Here is a 23,033-nt window from a genome sequence, read left to right on the forward strand (position 1 = left end):
ACACACACACACACACACACACACACACACACACACACACACACACACACACACACACACACAGACACACACACACACACACATTATTTCTCTCAAATGCTCACCTTTGCTCTCTCACCCAGTTCACTCACATCCATACCAATACATGCAAGTGTTCAAACACACACACACACACACACACACACACACAAACACACACAGAGACACACACACACACACACGCACAGACACACACACATGCACACACACACACACGCACACACACCATGCAAAGAGACATCAACTTGAATTGCTGACAGTTACTTTGGACTGATACTCTCCAGCTTCAGTGACAGACCAAACAAGTCTGAGCAGTGTATATTCATCTACTTTTCATTCGGCACAGTAGGTAGTTGCAACAGGGTGGGGCTCATGTACCTTTTCCTGTGGCACCAGACCTGGCAAGACAGCACAATATTCATACTGCTGCATGGTGGAGTCTTTTAGAATTAGCACACATATGAGTACTTTGTCAAAGTCTTAACCATGATTATTTTAGCAGCTCTGTATTATTTTGTGCATGGAGGTGAAGGTTCAATTGCTTCATTCTTCATGACATAAACACCTGATTCCCCCCGAGAAAAAAAGCTTTGTTAAACACAAGAGAGCAGAGACTTGCTTCACTGGAGATGTTCTCTCACAAAGAGCTGCACCATTCCCTCATACAGCCATATATGAAATGCCATAATTTGAGTCCCGACTCATTGACAACTGGTTGCGTATCACCAAGACAACATCTATAAAGGCCTGTCCTCCCAGTGAACTGTGCGCTGTGCCCTGTCGAAGCGAAGGGAAACAACAGCCCTCACGGCTATGGGACAGGTAAATTGCAGTGCGAGACAAGGGGCTGTTTGTGTGAGACAGAAACATGACACGTTCCGATGCAGGAAGTGAGTTTTTTTTTCTCTACCACTGTAAAATAAAGAATTAAACCCTGGGAAGAGGGAGCATTATAGAAACAATACTGGCACCTTTGTGTCTGAGAAGGTGTTAGAACAAGGTAATGTATGACTGACAAGCAATACGTTCCCAAGCTGTGCATGTCTCATCATGCTCTGCATAAAAGTGCAGCACAGTTTGTACAACAGAGGGTTATTACCATTCAACACTGTATGGTACAACAAAATTGCCCTTGGAGCTTGCCCAGGCAGTAACCGAGCTGGAGAAGTGTTACAGTCCTCTGTGTGCAAGTCACTGCAGAGCAGACATGGGAGGACATCTAAAGTTCTCCTCTTTCCTATTTACAATTGCTTGGCACATGCTGTTGCACAGGGCAACATTGTCGGACCAAATACTAGAAAGCAGGATGCAGCATGAATGATATCCAATTTGGAGGATACAGCTATTTTGTTGTACCCCATTGCCACTCATCAGTTTCCTCTCGTCCCTAGAGAAAAGCCGTTGTGTCTCTGACCATGTAAACTGACACCCTCGCTGTGCACTGTAAATCTCTGTGTCTTTATGCCTGTCTCATAAAAAACATACTTTATGTCCAGTTTAGCAAGACAGCAATTACGAAATGTAAGAGATATGTTGCATTCTGAGAAAGCTAGGGTTTGGCTCAAGAGTTGATACCCGTATGTGACATGTAACAGTATCTGAATATGAAATCCTGTCTGCCTAACCATATAGCCCTGTTTTGGCACCGCTGCTGTTATGCTAACATATCACGTCATAGAGCCATTTTGTAATGCCAAGATGGAGAGACACTAATGATTTGTGCCGTGTGGGAAAGCTAGTGTATCATTCGTGGATGGGATCTTTAGAGAGTCAAGGATGAGTAATATATGACCATGATATAGATACCATATGTCCGTACATTAAAGGATGATGAGGTGCTAGGACGTCAGATCCTTGACACTCAGAAAGCTGTGTTGTAGAGGGCAGGAAAGAGATGGAGGAGAAAACGAAGAGGGGATAGAAGGTATGGCTGCTGAGAGAGATCCAAAGACAGTTCCCATGCATCATGCCAAGCATTAGGCTGGGGCATACAGTCTATGACCACATTGCTCTGTGGCTGGGTAGAGCTGCTCAGCAACCTCACTGCATTAGCCCCTCCACTTCTGTGGTTTTGTTTGGGACGGATCAAGAAAGCCCAAATGGAGCACAGAACATGGGGGTGGGCTGGCAGCCCAAAAATGAGCCGGAGCCAGCCAAGTGCTTGTGGTCGTCTAGTCGGGTCAACCCCGGCCAGGGAAGAACATCGCCCCATCCATCCAGCAACTGCGTCGCAAGAGCGAAGCCCCTCTCCCTGACCCGTGACCTTAGTCTGAGCAACCCCTTTTGGACTAGCTGCCATGCTGCTGTACTGGTGCAGATGCTGGAGCCGGAACAAGGATCACAGCCAACTGGCAATGGAGGTGGAACCACTGCTCCAGCGTTACACTAATGTGAAAAGTAAGGCCGTATGTGAGAGCAAAGGGAAGGACCATTTTGGGATGAGGGCACAGTACCCTTAGTGGATGAATTGAAGCTGTGGCAGAATACATCCTGCTGAGAGACGAATGAACTTTACTGTAAATTACTTTTTCAGAAGGTAGTATTAAACACCCACCACTTTTTACAGTCCAAACATTAACTAATAAAAGAAAACCAAAAACTGAAATTGCACGGCCCACGCAGGAACATCACCCACTTAAACTCCCACCTCCCACAGCAATGGCGTATATGACATCAAAATACAAAAATTACAATATTTTAAATATCTCTGGAATGCTGCAGTCGAGAAACTCACTTTAAATTGCTTCTGCCGGGTCACTGTTGTTTTCCAAGGCTCCGGTGCGAGACGTTTTGTGATCCAGCATGGCACAACAGGGTTCAAAATAAATTGTGAGTGAAACACATAACATGTAGATTATCCTTTGTGCACGTTGTTAGCCATGCACCACATCATGATTGTGATTTACAGTAGTGAGAGTATACAGGGGTTTGAAGTCTTTAATTTTGGAGTTAGTATTGGCTGAGATATAAATTAAGGTGTGGAAGTTGGATAAGTGTTTGTATCTAATCCAATTTTTTATTTATAGTATTTTTTTTCTTATACTGAAAATGAATACAGACTATGGAAGTGAGAATAACTCATAAACTAAACATAATTTCACAAATCTTTAAACATGTAACCGTATCTATTATAGTTGAGTGTCTTTGTAATATGAAATACATTTTCATATATTAAGCTTAATATAGTTTATTGGAGTTAAATCTCCAAATGTTTATACTTTAGGGGAAAAAGGCTTTATTTTTGCACACTTTGTTCAGAATTTTCATAAAAAATATATTTTGCTCTGGCACTCTGCACATTTTGCATTACAGCTTTTTGTTTTGTACACAGTTTATTAATCTATGTAATGGCCTGAAATGTGTCCACATGCCGTCATATATTAACATTGGTCAAATAAACGTTCTTATTGAAAGGTGGTGGTGAAATTTCCATCTATTACAACTTTTTGTTGTAATTTAAGAGCCTTTACAACAACATATTTGTTATTTACACGGCTTTGAGCTGTAGGCCAGATACCATGTAACGAATAGTGCAAATTTGAATTCAGCAATAAATGAAAAATTACACAACATTAAATAGATTAGATATTGTTTGCCCATTTGCTTTGCATTATTTGCCCTCTGCACAGCTGTATGCAATGGACCTGCCCACACTACAATGTGGTTCCTAGTGTGACACATCTGTGCCTACTTGTATATGATGGATAGAAACACAGAAATTACACTGAGCATGTGTGAACTGATTTGTCAATGGGATGTGTGGCAGCATTCACCTCATGCTTATATTTTAAAGCCCTCTCTCTCGTTGTAATTTTGATTCCTCTCCCACATAGCTGAACTTTGTCCAGCAGCTCTATCTGGCTCCAGCTGGGATGCTAACCAGTCCCAGGTGCTGTCGGAGTTAGGCTAACACAGTAGGCCCACCTAGACTGCGAGGCCTTGCGTTTCAGCTCAAACCGCAGGCAGCCCTCACCCACCGATCCAAACTATACCATAAAAGTGCGGCGGCTAAATCGGGTTAGCTCTTTTGAAAGCACGACCTTTGATGCATTATAAATCTCTTTACATTTCCATCTTGCACGATGAATCTCAATCACATTTCTATGGTCCACGGTTATTTACTCTTGTTAATCTCTCTGTGAGCTTTGCTCAATGCTCTCTGTAAACCATGCAGGCTCTTTCAAACCTCTTTATATTTGTTATCTTTTGTTAATCCTGATCTTGCTGAACCAGCACAGAGTTAAGGTCATTGTCGGAACTTCCTGTATTGCCACAATACTTCCTGTTTCTTTTTGAGGTGCACTATATGTGTTCAGCTGATAAAAATGAAGAGACAGAACTACCCTGATCTTTTAGGCTGTTGGTCTGTGTGCTGTCTACATATTTTGACTCTTTCAAACCTCAGAAATAATAGCAATGCTGTATGCTGTTGAAAAGCACAGGAAAGCAATGTGGCTGCTACTTTGATGCTCATTACTCTCTACCTCCATTGAGCCTCAACAGTCTGTCAGGTGTGGGTATTCGGCCATGCGGGCAAATACGGTCTGCACATTGCCTCCGTGGCATTCTGCCAGCAGTGTGTGAGGGTAATGTGGTTGCAGACAGAGGCAGGTGAAGGGAGGGGTGCAGTGGCTACGTGCCTGCAGAATGTTTTTTACAAGGGAGGGAGGAGGAGAGAATGTACTATGAATAATCTCCTATGTAGTACACGTGACTCTGCCACCATGCTCTGCGTATAGAGATGCCATATGCATTATATTCATGCATATGGCATAAGACGCAGTTAAACAACACGTAATCCCCTCCATATCACATCCATCGCAGCCCTCCCTGTGAGCACACTCTTATAAACACCTACATCCACCCTCCTTGAGCCCTTTCCAATTCTTATCTCTCCTTCCTTATCCCCTTTCCTCTTCAAGTTAAAACGGCCACCTTCCATGTAACCAATGGTTCTAGGTATGGCCCAATGTGCTTGATGACATCATTTTCTTTCCACAGCAACTATCGGCCCCATCACCCAAAATCCTGTTCGCCAGTGTCATTATCTCACCTGGCATCGAGCCCACTTTTTTGTTGCCTGCCACTCCCCGCTTTGCCCCACTAAAATACACAAGCATGTATGTACACACACAAACACACACACACACACACACACACACACACACACACACACACACACACACACACATGTATACACACATATTGGCACCTCTCCTCCGGAGTTGAAGCCAAAGCCTGCAGCAGGCAGCGCCATAGGAACATGTCCCCACACATCCACAACAGAGGCCATTTTAGCTCGCTTAGTTTGTCTGAGCCTGAGCGGAGGAGCCACTCAGAAGCTGGAATACGTTTGTCGTCCTACAACATTTTGATGTCACTTTACATGAGGAACACAATGCAATGAAATGCCCAGGGAATTGTATACATCTCCCAGACTTCAGCTTTAACACAAAAATGATGTCACTGTGCCAAGCAGATCCCACCCCACAGCTGCAACGCACATCGACAGTGCAAAAAAGAATATAATTGAATCATTGCAAGAGACGCTGCTCTATTCAAACATAATGAGGTAATTCTTTAATCTTCTCTTCATCCTTTAGGTTTGATGAATCTGCTGGGTTTTAATCTCTCCATGCCTTTTGTTGCAGGGTCAGCCACAGGCTAGCTGATGTCATCCGATTATGAGTATCTTCTTTTTTTTTTTTTTTTCTATCAGTAGACATCTTATTCAGCTACTGTTTGCTTTTCAACCCTCATAGAGAGAAGATTCTTGTCAATGCTCACACATGACATCATGAGTGAGAGACAGCTTATTAGGGTGCAAGTTGGGTTTGTTCTTTGCGCAAGGAGAAGCAAACTTACAGAGGGGAAGGAAGGGGAGCGACATGGAACACACAGTAGGCCATGAGTCATAGGGAAATGAAAGACCCCTTCTAAAGACACATCCTGTGGGGAATATTTCTACAGAGAGAAAGGTAGAGGGCTTTAGTGCCATCGGTCATCTCTTCACACTAAGCATCCATCATTATCCTTTACACAAAGATCTGTTTGATCATGCAAACCACATTAAAAGGCTGCACTGTCCAAAGTTGTTTTAAGGCAAAACCAACATTATAGAAATGTTTGCACACTTAGGTATACCTTACTTTATTAAATATGGAATATACAACAGGTTTAGTGTTGGGTTATGTTTATTTTATCGAAATAAACAAAAGAAAACACTTATCACAGTATCTTGAGATGTCAATCTTATATGTCATTACATGTCACCTCATTGCAAACGCGGTCTGAAATGATTGCAGAGCGATGACTGAGTGTGTGGGCGAGTAACCAAGGAGGAAGAACATGTAAAACAAGAATTGTTACTTGTCTGTCACTGCTAAGTTTGACATGAAAAAACTAAAACAATAAAGCATTTCCATTCATGCACATTTGGCCAACATCCATTAATTTCACAGACAGTGTTTGGCTATGGAGGCTGCCCAGTGATCAGGTGATCAGAATGTGTGTGTAACAGGGAAGGAGTAAGGGAGAAAACCAGTTTTAAATGTGACGAAAACCTTGGCAGTGCTGTGGATAAGAGTGTGTGTGTGTGTGTGTGTGTGTGTGTGTGTGTGTGTGTGTGTGTGTGTGTGTGTGTGTGTGTGTGTGTGTGTATTTGTGTGTGTGTGCTCTGTCAGACTACTTACAGGTGTAGAGCAGAAAGTGGGGGGGGAGGAGGTGAAGTACTGCATGGTGTTGCGTTGCGTGGGTGGTAGGGGTGGAAGTGCAGTGGAGATAATCCCCAGCTTTTGCCCTAAGTCCTGTGCACGCTGGGCAGATCAGGGACTGAGGGAGGAGTGGTGCTACCCCGCGGCAGTCACCCAGCCCCGAGCCTTCCACCTGACCAGCCTGGCAGCCCTGCAGCCTGCAGGCCCGGAGGCTCAGCCTTCAACTTTGATTAGTTGCGGCTATCTGGCTGAACAGATTTTGAGCCTGCTGTTGGCGTAGCTGTGTCCTAAACTGCCCCTGTCCTCTCAGCATTAGCATGATCTGAGCTTTTCCCGGTCACCTCAAACGGTTTATCATACCTCATATTTCACGTTTCCTACTATTTGCAAACGAGTGTCTTGAGGCGTGCGATAATAGCTATTGTTACTACTGAGGGAGGATGAAGTGCACTGTGTATCAATAAGCAGGACAGAGGGTGGTTAGCGGGTTAATGTGTTCAGTATGGCTATGTGAATGGCCCTGGGGAGAGATGAAGTTGAGAGGTTAACCCAGGGGTCAAAGGGTCAGGTAACCCCAGAGCAACACTCCAGGCCAAGCCCAGATTCAGCTGGACACCCCGAGGAGAGACCCCTTCAACCCACACATCACCCTGCACCAGCTGTTAAGAGGAGCAACGGAGGGAGAGGTAGAGCGGGAGCTCAGCTGACAGGATGTGATCCAGTCCCAAGACAGTCTTTCGCTCTCATCCATTCGTCCCACACTCTGGGTTTGTTATCAATCATGCAAAGCAGTTTCTTCAAACTATGTTCCTCATTTTTATGGAGTCTATTAAAACAGTTATGAATAATGCCTTTAAACGACACTAAGTTATGGATGTGAAACCTGAAAAAACATTGTGGCGTCACAGTTAATTAATCCCCGCCCCATGTGGCTATAAACCGTCGCTCTCCCTCAGCCAGTCGTAACCTTTTGGTAAACCCAGCACCGCCACTGTCATTATGGCCATCACGAGAGCTCTAATCATGTGATGTACGAAGCTCGGCTTCAGCTTCAAGGCCACAGCTTCACACCCGTGTCCTTTAGCTCGCTGAGTTACTCCAACGCGGTTGTAAACACAAAAACAAAAGCCGAGCACATTATTACGCTGGAGGGACTCTTGGAGGGATTCTTTAGATAGCTGAGCGGAATATTTCCCTATTCTGCACCACAAAGTAACTGTAATTTTCCTCTCTCTGTTATACTGAATAAGTCCCTCTTGCTTTCCCTCTCTAAGGGGAGTTCCCAGGTGAATGATTGCAAGGAGGGAGAGGACAGCTTGATGTGAGTAAGGGGCATTTAATGGCCTGACTCTCAGTATGAGAACAGTGCGATCAGATTCAATTTTAGTTAGGTCTCTAAGGTGTAGTCTTTAAGAGGCAAACAAAGGTTGTGTAATTTAACTGGGTGAGAATAAGTTAAATATGCTTCTCACTGTATAGAAAAGAAGACAATTGAAAGGCTGTCCGTGTCAATACACTCATTTTCTAATTAGCCCAGAATATGTTTGCATTATATTCCATGAGAGACGGGGCCTGATCCCAACAGGTGCACAATTACACTCACCTGCAAAGATGATCGTGTCATTTAAAGTGCTGGAGGAGTAGATGGGACCATTTGCGTACGGCTGTTCTCAGGAGGATTCAGCGTGGGAATGCTTTTTATCCACCGGTGAGAACAATGAAACTTTCACGGAAAGACCTGAATCACACCATGCAAGACTCAATTCAATTAAAACACACCTGACAGAAGCACACAACCAAAGCAACAAATAAACAAGTATAAGGTCCTGCATTTTCCCAAGCTGAACAATACACAGAAACAACAGTAAGCAGCATTTTGGCACAAGAGCCTTGCAACCTGGTTTTCAGAGGAGGCTGTGAGGCAGCGAAGCCCAGAGCACATATATAGAGGAGACATCGTCACATCAGGCCCCATTCCTAAAACACCAGCGATGTGCTGCGGTCATGTAAGCTGCAGAAAATCAAAACGGGCCTTTGTATAAGATCGTGTCACACAAAACATTCATATCTTCGGGTCTTGTCTTTTTTACCTTTTCTTTTTGTGCTACACGCTTCCTGATCTGGTTGTGTTGTGTGGTATATGATGCCACTGACAGACGCTACCGCAGCACTTTACTCCAGGACTAAAGCCAATGCAATGCATTTCTCCATCTAAATAAAATCCCCTTAAAAAAGTGCATTAAACTACTTATGATTTGATTGGCTTTGAAACTATATACAACTCTCCGAGGTGACCTTTTCCATATGCAACAAATACATGTATGTTTTTCAATTCCAATACACTATGAGGCCACTATTGCTATGGGGCAATGTTGTCCCTGTTTGGTTGGTTCCTGTGAGTGACTTAAACAACTGAAATGAAATATGACTGTTTATTGGACACATCGTTATGTCAATATTAATTTAAACTCTGATTTAAAAATAAAGGAACATTCATGCAAACGGTTTGAGGATCTCAAAATTACAATTATTACAACATAATACCATGTGATACATGATAATTAAATGATGAGTTTCTTGAATCAATGCATTGAAAATTGATTAAACATGATATACTCAAATTAATTATGAAAGGTGTTGACCCCATTTTCGATGAAGTAGGAAGTGTTTTGAATTCCTGGCGCGGACAAGACCATTCTGGAACTCGCTGATAAGATCACACAACGTCAACTTTCTGGGCTACATTTCAAGCAGGATGGACAGGAAGACAAAGCTGCCTTTGAAATACAAACACAAGTGAATAAAAACCCTGAGTCTGCAGTATTTTGATCATCCTCTGTTTAAAGATGAAAGCAGGCCCTAATTTTGTCGTGGATTCATCCGATTTCCTTCTACAGAATGCACGCTGGCTTTGACCTTTACCCTTTTTGGTATCATTGTCAGCTATTAGCTGCTTCGATATAAACTTATTAAAATCTAGAGTAAAGGCAGCAGTTTGTTTGGCACTATAGAATATGTAATTTGGTCTCTTACTCTTTCACTTTTCAGCATATTCAACACTGGTGGATTGAAAGTGTGCCATGGTTCCCAAATATAGGAGGGAAAGGCTCGGACGGTGTCGATTTTGTCCGTATCTTTGTTTTGCCCTTGACTGTGAGCAAATATGGGTGTCCGACAGTTTTCCTGGTGTATGTACATGTGCAAAGGGGGTGAAGCAACTGATTCAGAAGTGTGTGTTGCTGCTGAGGGCCTCACTGGCTGTGTAAACAGGGCCCGACTTCCCTGAGAGCTGATGGTTATCGACCGTTCCAAAACCCAGGAATGACAGGTCTTATCTGTAACTGGGATTGGCTGTGTGAGATACATGTCTATGTGGGTGTGTACGTGTGCATGTGCATGTGTTTGTGCATGCGTGTGTGTGTGTCTGTCCATGCAAAAACTATTTTTTGTTTTACGTACGCTCGGTTCAGACTTTGTCCAGGAAGACATTAAATAAATATCCACGTTGCACACGACGCCACCGCTGCATGATTGACACGCCGCCATCTTTGTCTGTGCGAACATTGTGATACATGTCCGTGTGAGTTATTGTTGTTCCTCACCCCTCTGCCAGCTCTACACATTGAGAAACGAAATTCAAGTGCTGCATGCAAAAAGGAACTTTGAGATTGTGGGTCAAGGGGTCACTGGTTTCTCTGACCAGAGGATTCCAGCAGTCATGGAGGCAGAGAGAACTTGTTTTAGACAAAACTAATACAATCCTGATATCCAGTTAAATCACAACTCTCAAACAAAAGACAAATTACATTCGGACTTATTTAATTATAAACACTTGAAAATATACCGAGGGATGAGGTACATTGGTCCTGGAGGGAGCAGCGCAAATAATGTGCCCAGCTCATTGTAACATTTCTTTCTGACAGCTTCACATGAAGACATAATTTATTCCTGCAGCTGACAGGTTGACACCCTCTGTCTAAATTCACCAGAGGCATAATGAGACATCTCTATCTGACTGTTTCCAAAGGTAAACTCCAGAGTACAACCAGACCTTCTAAAGAGGAAGACAAGTGCTGACCTGACCTTTGACATGACCTGTCTTTCACAAAGAGAAGAAATGAGCAACACTGAAAATGCACAAATGTTTCTGTCTTCCATTTAAATCTGAACCTTCCTCTTTGCCAATCTGTTAAAGGTCAGGCCACTAAAACTGCTGTACTGAATCACCCTTCGCTGGAAATGTTTAAAATTTTCTTATGAAAGAAAAGGGAGAAAATAATATACCATTTGTCATAATTTCCCCCGTCGGACAGACGAGGCTCAACGGCCAGTCGGCAAAAGTTCAAACGTGGCGTTCAGTGGGCTTGGAGTGACGTTCTCACCAAGCAGGGACAACCCGAAGTGTTTGAGGTGGTCTCTCAGCTGGAATTCTGAATCCAGGAGTGAAATGGCTTGTCAGGGTGATGTATGATGTAGAGGGGACAGAGGGCTGGCATCCTGGAGGGAGAATGTCTACCATGCCCCTCATGCAAACAGACAGGAAGCACTCATGCACAAGGTTTATTTTACTGTCTCACACATCTGCATGAAAATTCATGATATACTCTCGTGACGAATGTGTTGTAGGAGGCAAACAATTCAACAACAAAGTTTGAAATTAAGTTCTAATCCAAAAGTATGAGAACTTGCTGCTATTAAGTTCATTTTAATGCTTTGAAGTCAGTCATATGTGACCTAAACTATAAAATCAAATGGAAAAAAATACTTAACCAGAGATAAAAATGTCTATGCGGCTTCACATTTCATGTGTTGTGTAGTTCCTCTGACTATAAATATGTACTTTTTTGTGATCACTTTTCTCGAGACCAGACACGGAGGAAATGGAATGCTGCTCACATCATCTCTGCCACAATTGAAAGTAGCCCTGCTTCCCTCTCCACGTCTCTCTTCCTCACTCTCATTACAACCTCTTGGCTCCTCTGCTGATTGATTTCCATCTTGAACTGACACCCCCCGCCCCCCTCCCTTGCCCGCCCCCCTCCCTTGCCCGCCCCATCCTGAACAACTCCACCCCCAAAACTCTCCCACACCCCCTTGCCCCCGCCCCTCGCCTTGCGACTGCCTCTTTGCATTGATGCTCATAATTACGAGTGAATGGATCTGCAGATTCCCATGGATGTCAGCGGAGCCTTTGGCCTGTTCTGTTGCTCCCCTCCTCCTCTTCATCCTCTCCTGCTTCCCGAGTCTCCCCTTCCCCTTCTCAATGGGGATTAAGAGAGAGGGAGAGGGGCGCGGGATGGAGAGGGTGAGAGAGGATGCTTGCCCAGACTGAGGGATGGTTTCCCATGCAACTGCCTCATCTATGTCACCTTGCCAATCAAGACCGTCACCGTGATTAAACCAGAACCACTGCGGCATGTTTTATTATTTTGGGGAAGTACATCACCTTAAATGTCACTAGCAATTTGCTTTTGACGTATTGATAAGGTTCTTACTTGGGAAAATATGGTCATAATAAACTCAAGGTAAATCCCACGACACATTAAAAAGTGAAAACCTGTTGGAAAATAGGCTACCTCTATAAAGAACAATTGTGTAAAAACCAAAAAAAGAGGGAAAGTAGTGGATTCCCACCATTTCTCCTGTGCAAGCAGAGCTGAGTGGATCTACGTCATAGTCACTGGGAGCCCACGCACCCTCAGCATGCCAGAGGTAACCGATACCCAGTCAGCGCTCATCCAAGCTCAAAAACCCACTAAAGTTGTGCTTTCTTCCAACAAAGTCCAAGGAGTGGCCAACCCGACACACCACAGTTAATCACATCACACCACAAGGAACGGCAAGAAAGGGAAAGCATGCAAACTGTAAAGAGGTGCACTTTAAAGTGGGTAAGAGACTTGGCATGATGGGCTAGATAAAGACAGAAAGCTCTACGGGAAGAGCAAAAAGAGAAAACAATCTTATTTTTTTCCATTAAGACCAGTATGTACCAGCACACTGCCATGCGTCATAAGCAAGTCATTAATGCAATATGTAACACTCAACATCAAGTGTGGACATTTTCCAAGACCAAGTTGTAATTGTGTCACTCTTTCTTCGGATGCAGCTCCAATTTGAGGAAATGGTTTGGAGTGTGTTTAAAGGCCACTGTGCTGCAGGAGTGTTTGAAACCAACAAGGTTTGGCTCAGGGCTGCACGTCAACCTCACTTCAAATTATCCTCATTAGCGACATTTCCAAGTGGAAACGGCCATTTGTATGCGTGTGATATAGTACTGGACGCACATCAGCATGAAAAGTGGCATTTATTAGTTAGGGTCACGGGTTGTACCGAACCGAGGCAGCCAATAGCAGCTCTGATACTGAACCCAGGATGTGTCAGTTGACGTCAGAGCGACAAATGTCAATTTGTCCAATGACTGCCCTTTTTATATTGTGCGTACATAGAAAAAGAAAAACACATCTTTATCTGCTAAAACATGTCATGCATCCTGCAAACTTGGAAAGTTGAAATGAAACTTAGAAAATCAGAGTCGTCGTGTACGAAAAAAAGTACTAAAAAAAGATGAATAAGGCAGAAAAACTCAAGCGAGGGAAGATTGAGCAGGCGTGAATCCTGTGTCTTCATTAATTAGAGAAAATTATTGGTGACTTGTGGGCAATGCATGAGCCCACGTCCCTCTCCAAATGCCCCCCTCGTCCATCCCACAAACGCACACACTCCCTCCTTGAACCTCATGAGAGAGAAAGTGAGAGACACAATGAAACTTGCACCAAAACTTGGCGCAGCTTCAAGTGAGAGCCCGGCGGCTGACACAAAGCTCGTGCTTGACATTAAAGGTTTGTGGCTTGACACTTCTCGCTGGAATACATTTATTTTGTGCATTACATCAATGCTCCCAATAGAGCAGAGGTGGAATGAAGAGGCCACCGTTATATCCAAGACAGTGCTTATCATACCTCCCCTTCTTCCCGTCTTCAATCATTTCCCAAGGCTGTTTACCACAAACACAAGAGCAACACCGCCCGAGCTCATTATGGACAGCCAAGCCGCGATATATTGCCAAGTCCTGCCCCAAAGCCTCTGTTGTCTTGGGAACCCAGCATCCAAGAACATGGAGGGGAGGGTTGGTTGTGTGCTGGTGCTGGTTGTGATCTATATAGAGGGGTGGGGGTTGCATGATGTCATCCTGTGGCATGGAGGGGGCCAATCAAGCCCTGAGAAAATTATGTCACCTTTTGTTGAGCTGGTCCATTCAGGGCTATAGAAGTGCAGTGAATTGAGAGCTGCAGAGAGGTCATTTTTCCCCTGAGCTGTGTATGTGTGTGAGAAAAAGCGGGGGAGAAAAATAAAAGAGGGGGAGGCAGGCAAGTAGGGAAGTCCATTGTGGACATGCTAATGTTGTTGACCATAAGCAGGGCCATAAAGATGTCATGAAGCTCAACTTCCAAAACATCAGCGCCGGGGCCTTCACACCCCTTTTCTTTTACAGATGGAGATGACCTCGTCCCCCACAAATTTGATTCTTAATATGATCTCTATGATGCTTTGAACAACTTGTCAGAACATTGTCAAGCGCTCGAATGAAAGCCGGTGCAAACTGCAATGGGGTCCAACCCGCTCCGCTTTGTTTTATGGAAGAGAGAAAGACAACAATAAGCAACCCCTTGAGGAATAATTACCCCCTTAGCAACTCTGCATTGCCGCGCTCCCGCACCAACGTCCTATTCCTGGCTGCTCCCCTCTTATTGAATCACAGCTGAAATTGACAGTGAAAGACAGTTGAATGGGAAGTCACTGCTGAATTGTTAAACTCACTTAAAATAAGTGAAAACGATAAATGCATTTGTAGTATGCGCTGGAATGTCTTTCTGCAGAAGACGAGGAGCTGCAGGGATTTTTAGCCCCAAAATAGTGAAAACTTTCCCGGAGTTTCACTTGTGTTGACTGTGACATTAAACACATCTCTGTCAACATCACACATAAAGGTTTACAAAAACTAAACTCGGTGGCAGACACATGTTCCATGATGTCATCTCTTACGATAAAAGTAAAAATAAATGATCATTTTGCACAATAAATTGTTATACCAAAGAATTGGCGTGAGTGAAGTAAAACCCCGTGATTCCCGATAATTCAGCACCATCAACATTTAAATGTCAAATTTTTCCACTTTCACGTCATACTTCACTTCCACTTTGTTTCTCATTTACTGAGCAGGAGAAAGAAATACAAACAATAAATAATAATACACACGATGAAAGCATTTTTTGGCTGTTAATCTCGTAGATCTGCAGCCGCAGTGACAAAAAAACTGACAGCAACGTGGACACACCTTTTGTTTTTATTTCTGTTGCAGGGTTTCACAAACACAAAACAATTGTGAAGCTCTACATCGTGATTAGAACAACCAGCATGACAAGTCTATTAACCAAAAATGCTGCCAATGAGATGAGGTGTCAGTAGTCGTATTTAATAGGCACCTTGATTACAATGACTTCTTTGTGATCGCAAAGGGAAGATGTCAAATGTCCATTGACATTGTTGGCATTGAGTAATCCTTCTGAGAAATGCGTATTAATTAATTCTACACAAGAGGGGACATGTATTGTGCTCCTCACAAAATGCACTTTGTCTGCGACTGCATTGGTGTAAGTGCTGTTTTCCGGCTGTAAAAATAATAGATCTTAAAAAATGAAAAAAAAACAGCATCTGATTATTTTCCATGTACCGTTCCAGCATTTGTTAATACTGTATCCAGAATAACACAGTATATGTCACAACTGCAGCACACAAGCAACTGTGTGAATAAACACTGAATATCAAAAGCAGATGTACATACAGGGGAATATTAATCCAGGTTCAATTTAGAAAGAGTCAAACAATGTGTAGATCCATTGTGGTAACGACGGTAATCGTAAGTCCGGCTGAGTTGACTTTCCAGACAGGGTTGACTGATCTGTTCTATAATATCTGAGCGGCCGAATACACTCCACTGTCTGGCTGAGATGCCACAGCTTCTCCAAGGGATCCTGGGGGCCGGCTTGTCAGTGATGGAGCTTGTTTGCTGCCACGCCAGGAGCAAACATCTGCTGCCGGGGATGCTGGTCCGCGGTCCAAACCAGGATTTAGTCTGATCCTAGAAACAAAATACAGAAAGCAATGATTCAAGGAGGCCAAAAAGACACTTGAGCATTGACACATGTATCCTCATGCCCTTATTTTTCAGATGGGCATGAGGTTTTGATCTTTTCTGGCAACATTCACTTTTAAATGTTAGAAGTAACTGTGAAGTACTTAAAACAAGCAGAGATTCATAAAACACTCAGAATTGATCAACACAAAGTTCTTCCCCACCGATGCCTTCAGCAGGTTTGGCTGCTTTTACAAACTTTCCACTCAAAACAAAAGGGGCTGGAGGATCCAAACTGGCATAAAGAAGATGCAGATGAAGATCCACATGCACATTATTATCACATTACAAGTGGTGGCAAAAGGGTTGTTCTTCCAGCCGAGAAGTTAGAAATCACTGAGCTTCCTCCAGTTGGAGCTCGAATACCAGAATTAAGATGTCAAACAAACCGAACATCGCTCCAGACCCACAGAAAGTACTGATTTGAAATAAATGTTACATTTCAATGATTATTAAATCAATAAAAATAGACTTTTATCTCACATACATGTGTGAGAAGAAGATAAGACACTTGTTTTACATCTCTTAAAACAGTAAGATGAATATGTTGTTGTCTAATGAGAACGCTGTTGATCAGAGTAAAACATCTGATTTTTTTTACCTCAGCGACAGACAGGTGAGGTAATGCAGGTAGGCGGCCTCTTGACAACCTGTAGCCTGCTTCTCCCGTACTTGGGCAACCACCCACAACATGGCATTACGTCGTCTGGCCCCACGCACACCATTCACTCAGCCAGAGTGGCGGGACCGGACTGTCCCGCTTTGCCCGGGGAAGGAACAATGTGTCAGAGGATGAGTAAACGCCCGTCAATGTTTCTCGTCTTCTTTCTGCCTGTCTGCACCTCCGAGCCGGTTTACCTGCGAGGAGTCACGTTCCACCGGCATACAGGATGTGGCCTGACTGCCGTAGCTCTTTCTTCATCTTTCACCCTGGGCCTCACACATCATCATCATCATCTCTCTCCCTCTCGAGCTTGCTTCCTCTAAGCCACAACCACTCTGTTTCTTTTTGTTAACACTCTCTGTTATTATATACCCTTCTATTTTTCAGCTCCACCACTCAACAATCGTCCTTTCACCTGATTTTCTCTATCGCTCCCTTTGCCCTCTATTCTGTTTTTTCCCTTCCCACGTTCATCTCCTATGCCTCACCTTGGAGCAGAGCCAGCTGAGCAGCATCAGCACACAGAACCGGGTCCAGACCTGCCTTTGAGTCTCAGCCTGCCCGGGTACGCCGGGCTGTGCCTCGGGCCTGCGACTGAGGCCGGCCCCTATCGCCCTCCCTCATCAGCACATCTACTGTACCTGTCTGCTGGCACCCTGCCATTCACACACACACACACACACACACACACACACACACACACACACACACACACACACACACACACACACACACACACATACACACACACAGTCCCCCTTCAGTTACCCAGAGAATCAGGAGGGGGGAAAAAAGAGATTACGCAAGCCTGAAATCTATAGAAAAGGACTACTCATGTCAGGGTCAAGCAAGTTTGACCTCCATGGAGAACACCCACGGCTACCCTGAGATGCACACGTATACAGTACCACGCATTGAGCCTGCTGGCTGCCCCGCGCAAGCCCATCAACGAGTTTCTTTGAAGGGCACCGACTCAGTGGTGGGCCATCAAAGCATATCTTCATTCATGTCCACTGAAAGGATCTGAGGCTCCTGAGAGACGCCGTGTTTGAAGTGATATCTCTGTGCCACTGCATTCTTTACCGCGCTGTCATGACTTGAGTTACACTATCAAAAAAAGCAAGAACATCGGCGTAAAGCCACCACCCTGATCATGTCTCACATATATGTGAACTACTGCTATCTTTGTTTGAAGGGTGGATGTGCCATACTCTGGTTGTTTATAGCAACTGCCAGTTCATAATAAGGCTGCACTGTGTGTGATCACATATTCCACTTGAATGAAGATCAAACAAAACATAAAACAGTCATCCTTACCTGTTGTATCTCTTGAGATCGTGTTTCCATTACTCAGCCTCTTCTCTGTGCTCACCTGAGATCATCTGAAAAAGATTAAGGATAGGGAAATAAAATGATTCAGAGAGGAGCTCGTTGAAGAGTAAACACATTCGACAAAAAAACAGAGGAACCAGATGTAATTGCTCTGCCCAAACTTGCAGCGATACTCCGACAGAATATTTCTTTTTCTACAATACAATGAGGGAGCAATCAGTTTTTTCCTCTGTTTTCACAGGTATGATGAGGTTACAGGGCAGTTGTTTTCAACCTTTAAGTGTCAAAATAAATTTGAGGAATCTTAAGATGATGAACAAGTAATGATGGGCGACCATCACTCCGAGATGGGACCGGTCCGTTGCTGAGAAACAAGCTCAGGGATCCCACTAATTGTTATACACTTTATATTTGTTTTTATTAAGTTATTTTCATCTCCCACACCGTGAAGGCTGGTCCGTGAAAATATTGTCTTACACGAGACCGAGAAAAGGTTGGCAGCTGTTTGGCCTAAACACGCGTTGCCCCAACATCAAAATCCAGGAAACTGCCCTGACTACCATCTCAACGTGTAGTTTTTAGGCTCTTGGTCAAACAAACCAGGTTTAATAATGACCACAAGACTCAAGACCTTCTCCTGTATCTTTACAGATCATTTAAATAAGCCAAACCTGGAGTAAATTGATATTAAAAACTCTGCAGCAGCTGGCAGGCCAGGAGAAGGGAGGCAGTCAAAGTGGCTTTTCTAAAGCACCATTTTAAATTACTTGTGCTAGTTATATTATATAAAGTTAACAAGTTCAGGTTGATATTGGATCAAGAAACTTCTTGCAATCCCATGTTCCTTCATCCAGACATGTTGAGGACTGAAGCTGTGCTCTCTGGACCGACTGCAGTCAGTCCCTCTTCATCCATTCAAGGACAAAGGTGCTCTCTACTTCTGAGTTTCACTGTCCCAGACCGGTTACCTCGGCAACAAATGCACTGTTTCCGAGTGACACAAAGCCTGAACTTAAAAACCTCCTTTCAGGTCGAAGGCTCCAGGAGTTGAGGGGAAAACAGCAATAACAGGACGGCGGGGAGAGAAACTGAATACCGGCAAATTGCTTCCCAAAGTTTCTGGAAGACACAGTAAAATGATTCTTTCTTTCCTCTCCCTTTTAAAATACCTTTCCCTGGCACCAGGCACTATAGGTAGTTGTGTGCTGTGCTGGTCCGATTTCTTTTCTATAACTTCTTATATTTCCGTTTTCTTTGGCTATCGTACTGAGCTAAGTGAGTTATCATGTCGACCAGCAGGCCTGAGCAGCATGTGGCTAGGCTAAGCCTCCAGATGAGGTAATGTTTAGAGGGCTGGCGAGCCCGGGGAAGGGTTGGTCAGGTCTTGATTAGCTCAGGGGTATGGGGCTCTCTCGAATATTGGACACTCTTTTGTGTAGTAAGATTACCACCTTATGAAAAAATGCCCTTGCTGACACGTCTGATGGGATTAGAGCTCCTTGCCGGCTGCATCGTCCTGCTTATGAGGTCTCCACACGCACCCACACACAGGAGGAAAAACACACAATCAAACACCAAAGCTCACACACTCGTACTTCTCAGGGAGGACGCTGGGAGATCGTACACACACTCACGTGTTGTGTGCATGCTTGTGTGTTCAGGGCAATGAGTATGTACGGACACACTGACAAGCACACACACGGCTGCAAACGTCACCTCCTAGCCTCCACCCCCCTCCCCCCCACCTCTTCCACTTGTGTAGCCCATATAATGACCACAACTGATGACCCCCAGATGGAAAACAACCTGACTTCATTAACAAGGCCAGATGACACACAAACACACGCTCACTTGCTTGTACTGTGGTCGTCTCCTCCGGCCACCATCCAATGAAAATCACATGATGGACCACGTCCAGCAGAGAATCCCCCCTCCCCCTAACCCCCCCGAAAAAAACATCAACAAACATTGTGAAAAAAGAGAAAGAATTCAGAGGCAAGGCTTTCAGGGGATTTGATCGCAGCAGTCCTATAAAGAGGGCTGAGGCTATAGGATGATTTCAATTATTTGATATAATTTCTGATGGTCCATTAGTTCAAAATAAAGCTCTGATTATGAGGGATGTGTATACAGAAAGCTACAAACAAAACCTGCATCAGAGTCTGTAGCAGAGCTGTACTTTTTCCAGATGTGTAATCGACTGTAAATAAGCAGTGGCCTTACGTTCATAAAACCTTTTCCCAAATGAAGCCGATTTAAAACGGAATGAATGCAGCATTTTGGTTTGTTCAACCACATAGCAAAATACAACACCTTTCTATTTCCACTGTTTAGGAGGCTGCACAAACAAATGTTCATATTTCTGCCGTGCGCTTTGTGGAAGCAAATAAATATTGGTCGGTGTATACTCGAAAACATGCAGGCACACATGCATGCAAAAATCCCTTCTCTCACACACACACACACACGCCCACACACACACACACACACACACACACAAACACACACACACACGCACACACACCCACACACACAAGTTAGGGACATGGCACAACCTTGCGCCAGTGGTCCTTTAAACCAGTCATGTGAAACGACCCGTTCATTTCTGCAAATCAGATTACATCTCCAAGCTGAGGTCTGCAAGTCCACACACAGACACACACACACATTTAAAGCTTGGGGCTCAGGACCATAAAACACACACACACACACACACACACACACACACACACACACACACACACACACACACACACACACACACACAGCTTAATCAGATTCTGTCACACACTCTGTTCGCAAACTGCAAGTATCGGCCAAGACTAGTCTCAAAATGTGAGAATTAGAGAATACAGCAAATACAGCAGATATGAACTTTCTGCTAAAGTGAGTGTACCTAAGGACACAGATTCCCTTAAAGAACAAAACAATTTCTTTGTCAAGGAAAATCATAGAGCGCTGTGATAAGCCTCCTTTCAGCAGTGCTCGACTGCTGTTTGGCAGCTCTGCTGTGGAATGAGCACATGTGGAAACATGTTTATAGTGTGTTTGGCAGGAATGCAAATGATAGATGATTCCAAATGATTCAAGTCCTATTCAGGAGGTCAGGACCTATTATATTTATTGTAATTATTCCATTGAGTTGGCAGATAAACAAGAACGTAAATCGTTGAATAAGCAGAGTCAGAGTGATAAACATATTGAGCATGCAAAGGTTTCCATAATGTCTGCTTCTACTTTTAACGTCTCTTCACATTTTAGCTTCACTGATCGGATTTGCAATACAATGTAAAAGAAGCTGTTTGGCTGGCTGGCTGCTGGTGGACCGGTCGGCCTAATTAAACCCAGACAGTTGGAGGAAGTACAAGCCTCTGTCCCTACAGGATCTCCTTTAAGTCTCCACTCTGCTAATCAGAAAGCCCTTCAACTACATCAGCATGTCCCCCTGGCCCAACAAACAACCAAATCTCATTTGTCTTCGTAACTTTTTAAGGAAGCTTAAATTACTTCTCTATCGAGTCTGGAAAATCAATCACGGCTGTCCTCTGCGTTCATCATAATCAGGGACATCCTAAACAGATCAGCTGTGTAGCTCATTGTCTGTTCTTCTTTTTGCCCTCGGTACCATGGAGGTCAGAGGGTGGGAAGCTGTGGGTGGCAGGAAGTTGAGAGCATTGTGCCTACAATGGGGTGTCAGGACTCTGTCAGTCAGGCCAACTCAAGTTCAGCTCAAGCGGGTTGATTCTATCTCCACAGTGACATCGGAGAAGTTTAGCGATGGAGACCGGCAGCGAGGCGAATGGAGGAGCAGAGGCACCGCTCCCTGGGTTAGATTGCACTGAATGCTCAGATAAGACGACAGGAAAGGGCAGCAGGGGGAGCTGGCCGGAGCTACTGTTACCCCAGGAAGCGCTCACTCATCCCTCAGATCACCTGTGGAGGTCAGGACCCGATTCAGTCACGCAGAGCCACACGCCAGGAGCTGGACTCAATGTAAACGGATGTACAGTTGGGGCCCTTCCAGCACCCGTGTACAATCAGTTACTGTACTGGTGGTTTTACATGTTTTGGCCAAAAATGCTGGCAACCTTTTTTTCAAAGCACGTCATAGTTATTAGATGTGGAATACAGATATTAGTTTTCTATTATTTTTTAGTGCAGGAACATAAGTTGCAGAGTCACATGAAGGATACATAATTGTAAATTGATTAAATGGGGGCTCTGGTAAAGATTATTATTTGACCATTATTTTTTGACACTTATGAGCTGAACAAGCGATCAATTCATTGATAAAAATAAACTGCTGGCGTAGTAAGCAACCGGATATATAAATGCTGTGATGCAATATGAGAGACATATGGTCGGTCCTGCAGCACATATTCCTGACAACACACACACACACACACACACACACACACACACACACACACACCGGTAAAACAAACCATGCTGTAGTATCTTCATCTGGAGTGCATTTCCTGTCCTCTGGCTTGGCATATGCTAGTGGCTCCTCTACAACATAGCCACTCTCTGTTGCAGCTCCCCGCCTGCACAGAAACAGCTATCCACCCATTTGAAACAGAACTTCAGGGACAAGGACCACGACCTTAGACTTCTGTTCTGGGTGTTGAAAATGTAAAGTGATGAGATGCACTTCCCACATCTGGAAAAATCCTACACGGTGGATAATGTTGGTTTAGGGTATAGTTTTGACAAGCACCGTTTCCAGTTTTACTTAATTCTCTCACCAAGAGGCAGAGAGGTGCAATCATCGGTGTCACACACTGACCCAAAACTCACTTGTGGAGGGGAAATTTAAGACCATAATAAAGTAACATCAAGCAGCTCTTTAACAAGACAAATTTGACAGCACAACCCACCTCCCTTGGTGAGCACGCTGTGGAAAAAAACTAATTTGTGTGTCAAATTTTACAAGGTGAGAAGTGAGAAGACGCTTCAATTCAGAAGCAACAGTGGGGATGAAACCAAAAAAAATGTCACAAAATGATATCACCTTTTTAACCCGGCAGAGGTAGTAACCAGAAGTGGTCACAGGAGCTGTGAAATGTTAGTTTTGGAGTGAAAGTAAACA

The 23,033-nt window shown here is 44.0% G+C and overlaps 1 long non-coding RNA gene across 3 annotated transcripts in view; it reads right to left on the minus strand.

The window, feature by feature from the left end:
• Positions 1 to 15,090: 15,090 nt before the first annotated feature.
• LOC137786720 (uncharacterized) overlaps positions 15,091 to 23,033 on the minus strand; it is a 50,932-nt gene continuing 42,989 nt past the window's right edge. Inside the window, exons 3-4 of one of the 3 annotated variants that reach the window (XR_011077596.1) lie at positions 17,927 to 17,991; positions 15,091 to 15,891 (exon numbers count right to left, since the gene is read on the minus strand). This is a non-coding gene — a long non-coding RNA (uncharacterized lncRNA). Of the gene's footprint in view, positions 15,892 to 16,457; positions 17,717 to 17,926; positions 17,992 to 23,033 lie in introns of those variants that run through there. The other 2 variants (XR_011077597.1, XR_011077595.1) reach the window with 2 other exon arrangements.

The sequence above is a fragment of the Clinocottus analis genome, unplaced genomic scaffold, assembly GCF_023055335.1.
Source record: "Clinocottus analis isolate CAN_PGR_092001 unplaced genomic scaffold, fCliAna1.0.p SCAF_16, whole genome shotgun sequence".
Classification (NCBI taxonomy): domain Eukaryota; kingdom Metazoa; phylum Chordata; class Actinopteri; order Perciformes; family Cottidae; genus Clinocottus; species Clinocottus analis.